This window comes from Podarcis gaigeae, assembly GCF_964106915.1.
Source record: "Podarcis gaigeae genome assembly, chromosome: 8".
In the NCBI taxonomy this organism is placed as follows: Eukaryota; Metazoa; Chordata; class Lepidosauria; order Squamata; family Lacertidae; genus Podarcis; species Podarcis gaigeae.
This window is the reverse complement of record NC_139684.1, coordinates 80,057,282-80,073,055: the sequence shown is the minus strand read 5'-3', so window position 1 is coordinate 80,073,055 and position 15,774 is coordinate 80,057,282. Positions and strand designations below refer to the sequence as shown.

The window sequence follows — 15,774 nt, the reverse complement described above, 5'->3', positions numbered from 1 at the left end:
ACAGGAGAGATATGTTTTGATGCATCTGGGGTAGATGAAGGCATGTGGTCATAGCTGTGGATACACAACTTTGATCTACTGTCTTCAGGCACTGTTGGTTGTCTCTAACCCCACAAGGCCGGGTTCATGTTTCCGGCCTTCATGTCACACTTGCAGGCATCTTTATCATGCAGAGTTGGTCCGCCAATGGGCCTGGCTCATGAAGCCAGCTCCCCGTACAGCACATCCTTGAGGATCCTGCCATCTTCCATTCTGTATATATGACCAAGCCTGTGTATACATCGCCAAGACAGAAGTGTCAACCTGCTGGGAATATGGGCTTGGAAGAGCGCGTCTTTGTTTGAGACCTTAACAACCGGTAAGAACAAACCTGTAAGAATATCTGGTGGGGAATTCCTGAAAGCAAAGCCCAACACTATCCTATTCGGCCCGAAGGCCTGAAACAAAAAATTGGTGAGCCTGTGCAGATTTCTGCTTTGTTTTCCTAACCTGTGTACAGGTAGTCAGCCCAGGGTGTGACAGCAACACGCCTTCTCCAAAGCTAACTCACCTCATGCTTAGGCAAAAGGATCTCTATATAAACACTTGCTCAGTGCTGTATAGTCTTCCAGCAAGGAGCTTTGGATATATTACTGATCATATATAACCAAAAACCCGGAAGTAAATGCTCCGGTTTTCAAATGTTTTTCGGAAGCCGAACGTCCGACGCAGCTTCCGCTTGAGTGCAGGAAGCTCGTGCAACCAATCGGAAGCTGTGCCTTGGTTTTTGAAAGTTTTGGAAGTCGGACGGGCTTCCAGAACGGATTACGTTCAACAACCGAGGTTTGACTGTGTATTTTAAAAGTATGGCTTCTTCTTTTCTCCGCTGAGGATATTTCCAAAACATATCACACTGTCTCAGCCACTAGCTGGTCAGACTCTGCATAGCACTAATTGGAGGTGGAAAAGGAACAAAACAAGTAATCCACTGTCATCAAAGGCACTGAATGATGCTAGCCTTTACTCTAGCCTTTGGCATCTGAGATGTGTGTTTCCAGGACCACCCTTATTCTTGTGAATGTAATCTGTTTTAAATATATCTTTTTTATTCTGATTTTTTTTTTGTAATCTGCTGTGCAAGCTGGTGAAAGTCAGATAATCATCATCATCATCATCATCAACAACAACAACTATATCTGACTTTAACAGCAGCTGCACAGCAGAAACCTTCATTTAACTTAAGCAGCTTCTGTTTGTCAGGGAGCTGTTAAAAGACACAAAATGACACACAAAATGACACGCAAAAATGATGGCAACTCTAAGGTGCAACTGGGACCATGTTTGACCAATAGGTATTATCTGGCTGCTACCCCAGAGGGCAAGACTGTTAACTAGCCAAATGGAAATCACCAAGTCTTTAAGGGGAGCCTAAGTCTTCCCAGGAGTGATGTATGGAAGTGAGAGCTGGACCATAAAGAAGGCTGATCGCCGAAGAATTGATGCTTTTGAATTATGGTGCTGGGGGAGACTCTTGAGACTCCCATGGACTGCAAGAAGAACAAACCTCTCCATTCTGAAGGAAAACAGCCCTGAGTGCTCACTGGAAGGACAGATCATGAAGCTGAGGCTCCAATACTTTGGCCACCTCATGAGAAGAGAAGACTCCCTGGAAAAGACCCTGATGTTGGGAAAGATGGAGGGCACAAGGAGAAGGGGACGATAGAGGACGAGATGGTTGGATAGTGTTCTCGAAGCTACCAGCATGAGTTTGACCAAACTGCGGGAGGCAATGGAAGACAGGAGTACCTGGCGTGCTCTGGTCCATGGGGTCATGAAGAGTTGGACACGATTAAATGACTAAACAACAACAACGAAGTCTGCAGAAATCGTCAAGCAGAGGCAGCTTTAGAAGGCAAAGAGATAAATGCCTGCTAATGCCAAGACAGAAAGCTTCAGTTAAAGGCACATTTATAGTGGCTGGTGAAAAGCTGGCAGGGCCATGAAGACAGTCTGAAAAACTGGAGAGAGAAGTGGCTTCAGAAATGTGGTTGGAAAGGTGAAAAACAGACTTAGTAGCTGCACAGGGTAGGAAGAAAAAATAGCTCTAGGGAGTTAGGGTTAGGCCCTAGTTGTTTTTTTAAATGAACAGCCTACAGAGTCTATTTTTGATAGTTTCTTGATTTTTACAGTTGATTTTTAATTGGGATAGGGGTGAGGCTGTGATCTTACCTGGGAATTGGTTGGCATCCGTCTGTCTCGAGAGACAATGGAGGAGTGAAGTCAAACGGTTGGGGAGTTACAGCGTCTGCCGTGGCTGTAGAGACCAATACAGGAGAGACATGCTTTGTTGCAGCTGGGGCAGAGGAAGCCGTTCTGTTATGCTGAAGCAGGTGTTTTTTCTTTCTGTGCTCCTCCCAGCGGTCATTCCTCCTCCGGTCCCTGCTGCAGATACACGACCTGACTGATTGTCCCCAAGATTCTTACCTGGAAATAAGGCCAAGTGAGCAGAGATGTGCCTACTTCTTAGTATACATTAACAGGATTGGATTTCAGCTCTGAGCGCTGCCATGGATTCATATTTAAGTATTGAAATGTTATACTGAGCCAGGTCACTGGTCTATGTAGCTCAGAATTGTCTACACTGCTTACCTGTGGCTTTCTGGGGCTTCCTCCAGGGAGTCTTTACTCCCAGGTATACATGCATCTTGTGTGTGCGTGTGCCCATTTTTGTGTGCTTTTGTATAGGATTGCAGTCTAAACCAGAGTTTCCCAAACTTGGGTCTCCGGCTGTTTTTGGACTACAGTTCCCATCACCCCTGACCACTGGTCCTGCTAGCTAGGGATGATGGGAGTTGTAGTACAACAACAGCTGGAGACCCAAGTCTGGCAAATCCTAGTCTAAGCCTTATGCTAGTCTTCATCATCTAACCCCATTCTTTGATTCCTAACATTTGGCAAATACAGTGGAACCATGGTTCTTGAACTTAATCCATTCCGGAAGTCCGTTTAACTCCCGAAACTGTTCAAAAATTAAGGTGTGGCTTCCAATTGGCTACAGGAGCTTCCTGAACTCAAGCAGAAGCCGCGTCAGACATTCGGCTTCCGAAAAACGTTCAAAAATCGGAACACATACTTCTGGGTTTTCGGCATCCGGGAACCGATTTGTTAGTCAACTAAGCCATTCGAGAACCAAGGTATGGCTGTATGGGGTCCTCATGTGTATTTTATTTTATTTTATTTTTTGTTACAGTGTTTATTTTTTGCTACAATGTTCATCCTTGCTTTTGTTTGTTTTAAACAGGTCTTCTTGAAGCACAGAGTTATGACTGCTAACACCTGATTTTTATTTATTTTTAAAGTTGAGGCATGTGCAGGGCCTGGGAACACTGAGTCTAGGCTGGGTCTAAGACCTGTCCCAGGTTATTGGACTCCAGCCCCCACCAGCCCTAGCTGGTACAACCAATGGCTAGGGATGATGGGAATTGTAGTCCAGCAATACCTGACGGGCCACTGGTTATCCACCCTTGGTGTAAGGACATATCAGCCATTTGCATTGGGTCTGGGGTACAGTGTCCATGCACCCTGCTTTACAGAGGCCAGTCCTCTATTTGAAGAGCTGCCAGAGAACAATTCTCTATTTGATGATATCCTGAGAATCTAAGGCGAGCCTGGCAAATCAGGCGAATGGCCCATCTTAGACCAGCATTCTGTTCTCACCAGATGTCCTTCTTGAAAGACCTACACTGGATCCCAGTACGTTTCCGAGCACAATTCAAAGTGTTGGTGCTGACCTTTAAAGCCCTAAACGGCCTCAGTCCAGTATACCTGAAGGAGTGTCTCCACCTCCATCGTTCTGCCCGGACACTGAGGTCCAGCGCTGAGGGCCTTCTGGCGGTTCCCTCACTGCAAGAAGCCAAGTTACAGGGAACCAGACAGAGGGCCTTTTCGGTAGTGGCACCCGCCCTGTGGAACGCCCTCCCACCAGATGTCAATGAGAAAAATAACTACCAAACTTTTAGAAGACATCTGAAGGCAGCCCTGTTTAGGGAAGCTTTAATGTTTAATAGGTTATTTATTTTAGTGTTCTGTTGGAAGCCGCCCAGAGTGGCTAGGAAAACCCAGCCAGATGGGCGGGGTATAAATAATAAATCATTATTATTATATTATTATTGAAGGTAAGGAACCATAAGAAGGGGAAAGCAGGAGGGGCCTTGAAGTTATCCATCAATGCTTCGTCTCTGGACAGAAGACTTGAGAAGGCACATAGGTCGTCTGATCACAGCCTTGCCCACCACAGTGACGAGCACAGAGTTTCTATTTAAGTTCAATGTTAGACACTGAGATATGAAAGCCAGGAACTAAATGGCACCTTAAGCCTAGGTTATGAGCGCAACAACGGAATGTCTAGGCGCACTTTTTTTTTATAACAAGAATACAAAGCTGAAAATGAATGAACGGCAGCTAAAATATTGTGTTCATTTTTCACATGGTCTAGTCCCGGCATCCACAAACTTGGCCCTCCAGATGTTTTGGGACTACAGCTCCCATCATCCCTAACAGGACCAGTGGTCAGGGATGATGGGAACTGTAGTCCCAAAACATCTGGAGGGCCAAGTTTGTGGGTGCCTGGTCTAGTCCTTCCCCTGCCCACCCCCCTAATATTCTTGAGGGTCTCTTCTCCAGTCTTCAGAGAACAGCTGGAAGTGGGGAGGCAGAAAAAGGTCCTCCTTTCTTTCTACTTTGCAGTTTTAATCTGAAATCTTAGGTGCCCATAGCTCAGAAACTGTACGCACTAATGAAATTCTCTGTCACAAAATGCGCCTAGAATGGGAGTTTCGAACACTGTTTAAGTTACAGTGACGATTTCCAAATCTGTACCTCTCCAGATGAATTAGCGTGTGCAGATATGTGTTCCTTTCTACCCAGGCTCATGCCTTTTTGCCATGCCTTGTCGTGGTGCCTAGAGATCTCATTGTGGGGTGGGCAATGCTCAGCCCCCCACCCAGCTGCTTATTCGTCTACGATACAGGAAAACAACAGAAAAGTGGCTTAGTAAAAATGAAAGATTCTTGGCCTTTTCTTTTCCATTCATTGGCCTCGAAGAAAAAAGAAATCCTGACGAGCCCAGATCTCTTTTGGCCGCTTGGCAGCCCTAGTGAAGCTTCTCATATCACTTGCCCTCTTTCAACCCTGGGGGGCATTTGCTGTTCCTATTCTTCTTCTCTCTCCCCTCCCCCCATTACCACCCTCTTTCCAAATGTTTCATTATTCTATATATTTTTCAGAGGTTCAGATAAAAAAACGCACGATAGAAGTTGGCTGTAAAACCAGCAGGCCCCGGGGCTTCTCTTTTTAACATGCTGATTTTCTTTACAGCTTTCCTTATTTCATCTTCTGAAACCAGCTCCTCACTTCCTTATGCCCCAATCTCTGGGAGACATATCCGTTGGAGTTATTTGCTAATGACCTGCGCGGTGTTGCTTTTTCCCTTATTCTTCTGCCAGGGCTGGAGTTCAAAAGGAGCGCTTTTGTATAAAATGGCTTTCGGTTATGTATGTGTGTTAACTTTGCCTCCTGACCGGATGCCAAAGAACAAAACAAAACAATAAAGATGAGTATGCTGTTGAGCATATGCAAAGGTTTTTTGTGTGTGTGAGCATATTTTCTTCTTTGGTGATCACTCACAGCTGAGTAAGATTGTGTTCCATAAACACGGTTTTAACAATGAGTCCATAAGTGACTGTGGAGGCCAGTTCTGGATCCACACATCCTTCCACAGTGGGGACATTGGTTTACGGGCTGGAGTCGATCACTGTGTGGATTTGCCAAGCGTGCCTTCCTCTTAGCACATTTCTCCCTTGCGTCCTGAGTCCGAGTGTCTTCAAAGCCCATGACACCTTTGGTAAAGGCTGTTCTCCAATTGGAGGCAAGTGTTTCCCAATTGCTGGTGTTTATACTACATTTTTAAAAATTTGCCTTCAGACAGTCTTTGGAGCTCTTTTGTTGGCCACCAGCATTACGCTTTCCATTTTTAAGTTCGGAATAGAGTAGTTGCTTTGGAAGACGATCATCAGGCATCTGCACAACATGACCAGTCCAACGAAGTTGACGTTGAAGAATCATTGCTTCAACATTGCAGAGTTAACCTAAGACGAGCCCTCCTGGATCAGACCAATAGCCCATCTAAAGTCCAGCATCCTGCTCTCACAGCAGCCAGCTAGATGCCCATGGGAAACCTGCAGCCAAGATCTGAGTGCAAGAGCACTTTCCCCTCCCCTACTGATGTTCATAAGCATTACTGCCTTCAACTGAGGAGGCAGAGCCATCATGGTAATAGCTTTCAATAGTCTTCTTCTCCCTGAATTTCTCCAAGTACCGTATTTTCTGGCGTATAAGACGACCCCCCAACTTTTTCAATTAAAATATAGAGTTTGGGATATACTTGCCATATAAGACTACCCCTCTTCCAACGCACACCAAATAATTTTTTTAAAAAAACCCAGTCTCCAGTCCAACTCGGAAATCCGCTCCACTTCCAAGTGGCCGGGGGCTTCTGGGGCCAATTTTCAAGCGTATTTCTGCTTCATCTAGAGAGCTTGGTGTCCTCTGATTTAATTTGCTGTCGTTTTCTCCTTTGGTGGGGAGTTGCTGCAGGAGCTGCTGCTGTAGCCAGCGTATAAGACGACCCCCCCTTTTGAGAAGATTTTCCTGGGTTAAAAAGTAGTCGTATACGCCAGAAAATACAGTACTTTCTTCACCACCTCTCACTGCTATTCCCAACACAATGGAGTTTCGGAATTAAGGTTTCCAGGGTAGAAAACTTACTCAATGTTGTGCCCTTAAAAAACCCCAAAATGACACCCACCCATCCAAAAAATTCCATTCTGCAAGAAGAAATGCAGGATTGTGAGATTTTATCCGACGTTGCTCAAACAGCCTCAAGAGTATATTTGTAACAATAAGGTCTTAAAACATGGTTTTTTAAAAAAAATAATCATGGAATCATAGCATTATAGAGTTGGAAGGGACCCCAAGGGTCATCTAGTCCAAACACCAACAATGCAGGAATCTCAGCTAAAGCAAAATGAAAAATGAGTTTCTTAAACATCTGAATTCTGCTCCAGTGGCACAATCTGGGCCCCCTCCTGATCACAGTACACACATAGCCTTAGTGGGTTTGATCCTCAACACATTAAGCAGAAATGAAAGTAGAGATCATCAACGAAGTTTGTAATTACTTGGTTCAGAATATGAATTTCCTCAGTTGTTAGTCAGAAGAAGGAGCGTCTCCACCCCCATCATTCTACCCGGACACTGAGGTCCAGTGCCAATGGTCTTCTGGCGGTTCCCTCACTGCGAGAAGCAGGGAACCAGGAAGAGGGCTTTCTTGGTTGTGGCGCCCGCCTTGTGGAACGCCCTCCCAGCAGATGTCAAGGCAATAAGCAACTATCTGACTTTCAGAAGACATCTGAAGGCAGCCCTGTTTAGGGAAGTTTTTAATGTTTGATGCTGTATTGTGTTTTTAATACAGTGGTACCTCGGGTTACATACACTTCAGGTTACATACACTTCAGGTTACACACTCCGCTAACCCAGAAATAGTGCTTCAGGTTAAGAACTTTGCTTCAGGATAAGAACAGAAATCGGGCTCCAGCGGCGTGGCAGCAGCGGGAGGCCCCATTAGCTGAAGTGGTGCTTCAGGTTAAGAACAGTTTCAGGTTAAGAATGGACCTCCGGAATGAATTAAGTACTGTACTTAACCCGAGGTACCACTGTATTCGGTTGGAAGCCGCCCAGAGTGGCTGGGGTATAAATTTTATTATTATTATTATTATTATTATTATTATTATTATTATTATTATTACTATTACAAACAGTCCCCTCCAGAAGTTCTTCTCTGGCTTGGAAGTGAAGTGAGGTTCTGCACATCTGAGAACCTGAGGTCCGTTCTTAACCTGAAACCATTCTTAACCTGAGGTACCACTTTAGTTAATGGGGCCTCCCGCTGCCGCCGCACGATTTCTGTTCTCATCCTGAGGTAAAGTTCTTAACCCGAAGTACTACAGTGGTACCTCGGGTTACAGATGCTTCAGGTTACAGACTCTGCTAACCCAGAAATAGTACCTCGGGTTAATAACTTTTCTTCAGGATGAAAACAGAAATCGTGTGGTGGCAGCGCGGCAGCAGCAGGAGGCCCCATTAGCTAAAGTGGTACCTCAGGTTAAGAACAGTTTCAGGTTAAGAATGGACCTCCAAAACAAATTAAGTTCTTAATCCGAGGTACCACTCTACTTCCAGGTTAGTGGAGTCTGTAACCCAAAGTGTTTATAACCCGAGGTGTTTGTAACCTGAGGTACCACTGTATATAAACTGGAAGGGGGCAGGTTATCTTCGCACACTGGCAGGCTCCTCGTTGCAGCCTGATATTATTCCTGCTTCTTGGTATTATCCATTCTGTTCTTATGATGTTCTATGACTTTAAAACCACGATCGATTTCATATCAGGGATTTATATTTTGGATTCTGCCTTGGGAGGGCCTGGCCCAAGTATTTTAAATAAATTATAACAAGCAAGGCAAAGTTTTTCCTGACAAGGAGATAGGAAAGCACCACAAGCCCTGCCTCCCTGAGTGTCAGGCTGCAAAAGGCAGAAGCTCAGGACCAGCTTGAAAAGGTGGCAACCCTGCCCTAGCAGGTTTCAGCCTGGAAGACAGCTAGTGGGCGGAATCGCTGTCCAGGAGAGGGGGAAATTTAGAAGGACACCTGCAAGAAAAATGACCCGTTGTTCTTGGAGCAAGAAGGGGGAGAGAGGGATGATAGAGTATGGAACAAGGGCTGGGGACATCTGGTACATTACGGGATCTGTTTAAAGACCCATCCGTTTCTCTGATCCTGGCGGGATTTGAGGGATGGATGGAGAAATGAAGGGGGAGCAAATAGCTAGCAATAAGCCATTGATCAGCTACAGGCGGGCTGCAGACAGGCTCTTAGAGCAGAAGGGAAAGTGGGGAGAGGCTCTGACCAGGTAAAGGAGGGAGGAGGTGAAGAAGGACTTTAAAAAGGCAAAAGGGCCGAGACCAAGGCGATCGCATGCAAACCAAGAGGTAGTTTTGCATAGTGGTTAGGGTACTGCGCTTCGGATGGGGGAGAACCAGGTTCAAGTCTCCAGTCACCCAGAAATCTCGCTGGGTAACCTTGGGCTGGTCACAGCCTGGCCTGCCTCGCAAGGACACTGTTGCATGCCGGAATCCATGTGCCCTTGGCTTCTTGGGAGGGAGGGCTGGGTTAAAATGCAGGAACAACAAGCTCTTTTCAAAGGCACAGCAAGCCAAGGGTGAGCCTGTGCATGTGCAGAGTTTACCTTCAAGTAACCAGCACCAGTTCTCTGTAATGAGATTAGGAGCAGGACTTTTTGTTCCAAGTACTTTACAGTGGTACCTCGGGTTAAGTATTTAATTTGTTCCGGAGGTCCGAACTTAACCTGAAACTGTTCTTAACCTGAAGCACCACTTTAGCTAATGGGGCCTCCTGCTGCCACCGCGCCGCTGGAGCCCGATTTCTGTTCTTATCCTGAAGCAAAGTTCTTAACCTGAAGCACTATTTCTGGGTTAGCGGAGTCTGTAACCTGAAGCATATGTAATCTGAAGCGTATGTAACCTGAGGTACCACTGAATTCCAGATGTGTTTCAGCACCTTGTTTTAGAAATTAACTAAGCCCCAGTTGTAGGTAACAAGATCAGCTGAGTACGGGAATGCTTGGGCCCTCTAATTCTAGAGTTATTTTCGTCTTAGTACCCCCCCTCCGGAGAAATGGGGTGTGAAAACTGGGGGAATGCTCCTAACTCTCCAGCAAAATGGGAGGAAGCATTTGCTAACAGAGCAAGCAACTGCAATTGAAAACATTACATAGAATGAGGGAATGGGTGTCCTCATGGATTTTTTGGGGGGTGGGGGCATAGTAAAACAAGCAGCCGAATGAGAATAATAATGTACATTTTGCCTCATATCTCAGGTTCTACAAATGCCAGAAACGTACTCTTTTTTTAAATGAAAGCTGTGGATTTGGAGATTATGGTTCATCTGCCTCCCTTGCCCCCAAAGGTCTGCAAGGTAATGTAACAGATAGGACTCAGGGAAAACCCCACATCTTTACTGGAAGATGTCGCAGGAGGCAGTAGATCAGCATCATGCTGCCATATGGCTGCTGACCATCCCACAGAGACCTGTGTAGGCCAGTTATATCGTTGGCCTTTTCCCATGAAGAATACTGCTGGCCAATCAGCAACAACACACTTCCCAGGTACAGATCAGATAGCTCCTCATGTATCAACCCCCCCCCCCCAAAAAAAAGACAGAGAGCTGCACAAATTTTGCATATGCCGATACAAACACGTTCACACATACACAGTTAGAAATGCTATCTATTGCATATAATAAAATGGTAAGCGCGTCATCACACTGCAGTTTGCTTAGCCACAGGCAGGTGGCGCTGCAAACTATAGCATAATGAGAGGCACCATGAGGTGGAAAGTCTATGAGGTCAGTGGAGAGTGGTTCCCTAGAGGGAAAGAGGTTTGGTGAGGTGGAGGTGTTGGCGATGGAAGCAGAATTCCGTCACCTCATTGTGTGTATTATGTGGGGCCTGGTCTACACATATGAAACAGAATGGGGATTCTGAGACAGTTGATTAGGCTGTCTGAACTGGGACTGCAGGACTCCATGCAAGTTAAACAAAACATAACAGTCCCACCAAGCCATGCACAAACCAGGCCCAGGCAGGCAGTGCAAACTCCTGGCAGCCCTTGAAACACCACCACAAACTCTCTCCTGGTTTACACAAGCTTCAATATTGGGCAGAAATGAGCTAAAGGAGCTATGTGATTACAGAGTAGACTGTGCTGCTATAGCCTACAAATGGGGGTTCACTGTTCTATTACTCCCCTACATTAAAAAATTCAGCACAGCAGGGAGAGGCTTGGGCTAAAATCTTGCTCCTGAATGTGTGCCCCCTCCAAAAAATTAGTAATAATCATCTGCAGAGAGGTTGTTGTTTTATGTGGGGGCAGCATCCTACTTGACTCCACTTCCCATCATCCCTGACCCTTGGCCATGCTGGCTGGGGCTGATGGGAGGTGGAGTTCAATGACATATGGAAAGTCACAGGCCCCCCACCCCTGCTCTAGGTAAAGTCCTTTTCACGGCTAGGTGCTTGCAACTGCCTGACCCTGGGGCGGCCATATCCTACTTCACAGAGGGTAGTCCTCTGTTTGCAAATGGGCTCTTTGGTCCACAGATAAAGAACGATGAGAACTGAGAGCAAGTGGCCCAACACCTGGCCTCACCTGTTCACAGCCTTTCCCACTAGGGTTAGCTAGTTTCCAATTTAAATAATAGTAAATATTTCCAAATTTGCATATGGGCAAATAAATTACCATATGCACATTTTTTGCAATTCCGGTACATCTTTTTTTGGGTGATGTGTGTCCACTTTGGGGCAACGCCTAAGTGGGCACCCAGCCCTGCTTTTACTACTGCACCAATATATCACTGGGTTTTTCCAAAACAAAGTGGGGTAGGTCAAGAAATTGCTCATGTCTGAGGAGGAAGATGTGTCTAGCACCACAATACCCTGAAGAAACTCATTCGCCACTGTCTCAATCCCCAGCAAACTGAATCAACAACACATGTTTAAACCGTGTGGTTTCCTCCAAAGAATTCTGGGAACTGTAGTTCACTCTCCACAGAGCTACGATTCCCAGCACCCTTAACAAATTACAGCTGCCAGGATTCTTTGGGGGAAGCCATGTATGGGGTGTATACAAGCCCAGCCCCTCTGGCCTGGTCACTGTTAAGTATGTGGGGCAGGGGGCCTTCCTGACAACCACCATCTATTGAAGTTTGGTTGGTTGGAGTTCAGAGAGAAGTGCCTTTTCCATCATGGCTTCCATTTTGCAGAATGAGTTCCCCACAGAGATCCTGTGAGCTCTGAGGATGGGCTCCTTTTGCATTGAGTTAAACCCCTTTCAATCCCCCCCGGATGGCTAATACAGAGTTCTTCCTCTTTTTTCCATTTCAACCCCTGCAGTTGTTTGTTGATTTATAGTATTTCTCGCCCACCTTTCGGCATGAACACCCAGGGCCGGTTACAACAACATCATACACGATGATCAAAACAGATTTTAAAAAATTACAATAACCGAACAACCAAGCCATTCCAAAGCGAACTACAATAAAGGTTCTTAACTCTTCAAATTGTGGATGTGTTAACTGATGGATAATTTTTTTTTAATCATTTGCTGTCTGTTGGGAGCCGCTCTGAGATTTGCAAACGTCTATACGAAAAGCGGGATGTAAGTTTAAAATGAAATAAATTTCTGGCTTTCAGTCCATCCTCCCCTCTCCTCCGGGGCCTACTCTGTTCCGTCCTCCCCTTCCTCCTCTATTTTTAGCCAGCATCTCTTTTTATTTTTTATTTATTTCGGCTCCCCTCTCTCCTCTTCCTTTCTAAACACTTCCTCCCCTCCTTTCGGGGAGCGCTCCACTCCCCCGAGCGTTATGACTTCATCCCGGCGCGGGCTGCCGGCAAGGAGAAATAAATCTTCATAAAGGCTGGGTTGTGATTAATCCGTGGGCCAAGGCTCGAGAGCGGGACCTTTCCCATTAGTGGATAATGGGAAGATGGAAAGCTCCTGTCGCCAGCAGTAGCTGCCCGTCATTTGTTCCACTTTGCAGTCCATTTGGCGGGGAGACTACAAGGCACTCCATCAAAAATATTTTCAGAGTTAATTTCCGTCCCTTAATCTGCTTGATTCTTATTTTGTATCGAATGGCAGAATCGATTTTCGTGGCGACTAAATTAAATAAGGGCTCTTTTCATGCATGGGGGAGCCCGGGAGCTAAGGGGAGAAGGGGGGGGGGTGAGTGAGGAAGAATTAGAAAAGAGGAGAAAGAGGAAAAGGGAGGGGTGGAAAAAAAATAAAAGATGTGCAGGCACATGGAAGGATAAATAGATAGGACTTGGGGGAGAGTGGGGGGAGATTGGTTTCAAACCCACAATCCCACCTTCCCCCTCCCCTCGCAGCATCCACAAAGGTGGGCCCAGGCAAATGCATTCACACAAACACCCTCGCTCTTGCCCAGTGTTGGTGCCAAAATTGGCACCCTCCGTGCCCCCCTCCCCTGCCTCCATCAGACCCCCCGTCTCCTCCTCACCACAGTTCTTGCTAGTTGGCTCCCTGTGGGAGTGGGGCAGCCCCTTGGCGGATGCCTGAGCATGGCGACCTCTGACCCCAGCTCCGCTCTCGTCCGTAAGATTTCCGGAAGCCCGCCACTGCGTTCTGTGCCTTCTCCTCTGGACTCCAATATGGATATTTTCCATTTAACTATGGGGGTGGTTGGCAGGGAGAGAGGGCTGCCTCACCTATCGCTCTGGAGAGAATTAAAACACCCCTATAAGCTGCAGATATCAGGAACCTCCAGGAGCTATAAGGCCACCTTCTTACCTTACAGATCCTGATCCTTCACTTTCGAGAACAGTCCGAATGACAGATCCAATACGCCTCAAAGAGCAACGGCAATCCAGTAACGTCTACTTGGGAGTAAAGCACACAGAGTTCGCAAAAGGATGGAGGCCTCAGCCTAAAGCACGCTGCCGCCTTTTCTCCTTTGCACCAAACGAAACACCAAACACTAGTCTGCTATTGAAAGATGCTGAGCAGACTCAGCAATCATAAAAACAGTAATATTAGTAATAATACTGAGGGGCAGCCCTTCTCCTTAGTTAATAAACAGGGCTTCTGGTTGAGGAATTTATACAAGTTATACCAAGGTGGGGAGAGTGGGCTAGACTTTGCTCCGTAATGCACTGAGAAAGGGTTAAAAAGGGTCGTGGTTATATTTTAAGACCCACCTCATTTCTGTGATTTTTAAGTTGCTTTTGACTGTCTTTGTTTCTTAATTGAAATCCGCCCTGACTGCAACCTTAAGGTGGAGGGCTGGTAATCAACAACAACAACAATTAATCCTTCGCTAGACGCTGAGGATAGATAACACCATGGGATGCGCAGGGCAAGGAGAGGCCTAGGCCAGATTCAGAAGGAGAAGGAACTACAACGGAGGGCGCAGGTGATCAGTTCATACACAAACACACAACGGCTCCCCTCCACACAAGCATCAGGTTCAAGCGGTGTTTGCTGGCCCCCCTCCATCAGAGCCTTCCATGTTCATTTCATCCACCATTCTTCTTCTTCCCTTGTCAAATAGACTCAGACCCCCCCCCCCCGACTCTGTGGACCCATGGGGAGAGTTGGAGGTGGGGGCTGTTGCTCTCTTTCTCTCTGGATCACATATAACCCTTTTGCCCAGCAAGAGAAGGAGAGTTCATTTATTCATGCTGGAGCCCAGCCATTCATTTATCTCTTTTTGCATCTCTGACAGCTTGACATGCCTTTGGCTCCCACCAAAAGCCCCCCGCCCTACTTCCCCATCCATCCTCCAAGCCTCTTTATCCGCCGTCCCGTCCAACAAGCCAGGGCATCTAACAGGGGTTGTGTGTGTTTTTAGAGCGCCACAGCCACAGTCTACACAAGGGGTAGGCAAACTAAGGCCCGGGGGCTGGATGCGGCCCATTCGCCTTCTAAATCCGGCCCGCAGATGGTCCGGGAATCAGAGCGTTTTTACATGAGTAGAACGTGTCCTTTTATTTAAAATGCATCTCTGGGTTATTTGTGGGGCATAGGAATTTGTTCATTTTTTCCCTTCAAAATATAGTCCGCCCCGCCCCCCCACAAAGTCTGAGGGACAGTGGACCGGCCCCCTGCTGAAAAAGTTTTCTGACCCCTGGTCTACACTCTTCCACAGTGTCTTCTTTGGGAACTATTCTCCCATTGGAAAGTTTAATAAGGTACACAAACACCATCTCCCATTAGCAGCTCCAGATTTCTAGCAGGGTGGGCTGCCTAAGTCTGTTGTTGCAAATGCAACATAAAATCCCAAGGTGCTTTAAAAGACCAGCAAGCACATTGTGACAGAAGTTTTTGCAATGTATGCTATCGCTGGCGGAAATGCGTCTGTCTCTCTCTTTTACAGACACGAGGAAAAAGAATGTTTTGATTCATTCGTTTCCTCTCTAGACCGCTTTACATTTTCAAGAAAAAAATCTCAAAGCAGTTGACAACGCAGGAAATCGTCATAAAAAGCAATTCAGGAGAAAACACTGTTAAAGAAAGACAAAATATGAAAATATGAAGTATACATTCAAAGCAACCTAATTAACCAGAAGCTGAAATATATTAAAGATTTCAAAATAAAACATTGCAAAGGTCAATGATCGAATGCACGTTAAACGCAGCAAAATTAACGACGACGAAATATCAAAACATTTCGAAAGAAAACGTTCCCAAAAGAAGTCAAATATAAAATGCACATTCAGAACAGTGTAATTAACAACAGAATAGAATATTATTGTAAGCAGAGAACATACCTGCCGCTGTCGCTGCCAGTTCTGCCAATGGCGGCTCAGGCTCAATGGCCTAAGAGACAGTCAAGGTGGTCTGTGGCCTCTTCAGCAGCCTGAGCTTTTGCAGCTGGAGTCAGTCAGGGCTCTGTCCAACCAATCCAGGGAGCAGGTCTTCCAGGACTCACAGCCAAGACGGTCCAGCACAAACCAGCACTTTAAATTCGTAACCTATCCATGCTCTGAGTGAGAGACAGCATTCTTCCTAACGCTCATTCACTTTGTCTCCAGCAGGGGGCACTGGCAATAAAATGGATAACAAAAAAGAAAAAGGAAGTGAT

The 15,774-nt window shown here is 46.2% G+C and overlaps 1 protein-coding gene across 1 annotated transcript in view; it reads right to left on the bottom strand.

Moving 5' to 3' along the window:
- ERFL (ETS repressor factor like) overlaps positions 1–15,774 on the bottom strand; it is a 158,053-nt gene extending 142,279 nt beyond the window's left edge. The window contains exon 1 of the mRNA XM_083754087.1: positions 15,461–15,774. The gene's annotated coding sequence lies outside the window, so the exon portion shown is untranslated. The remainder of the gene's footprint in view (positions 1–15,460) is intronic.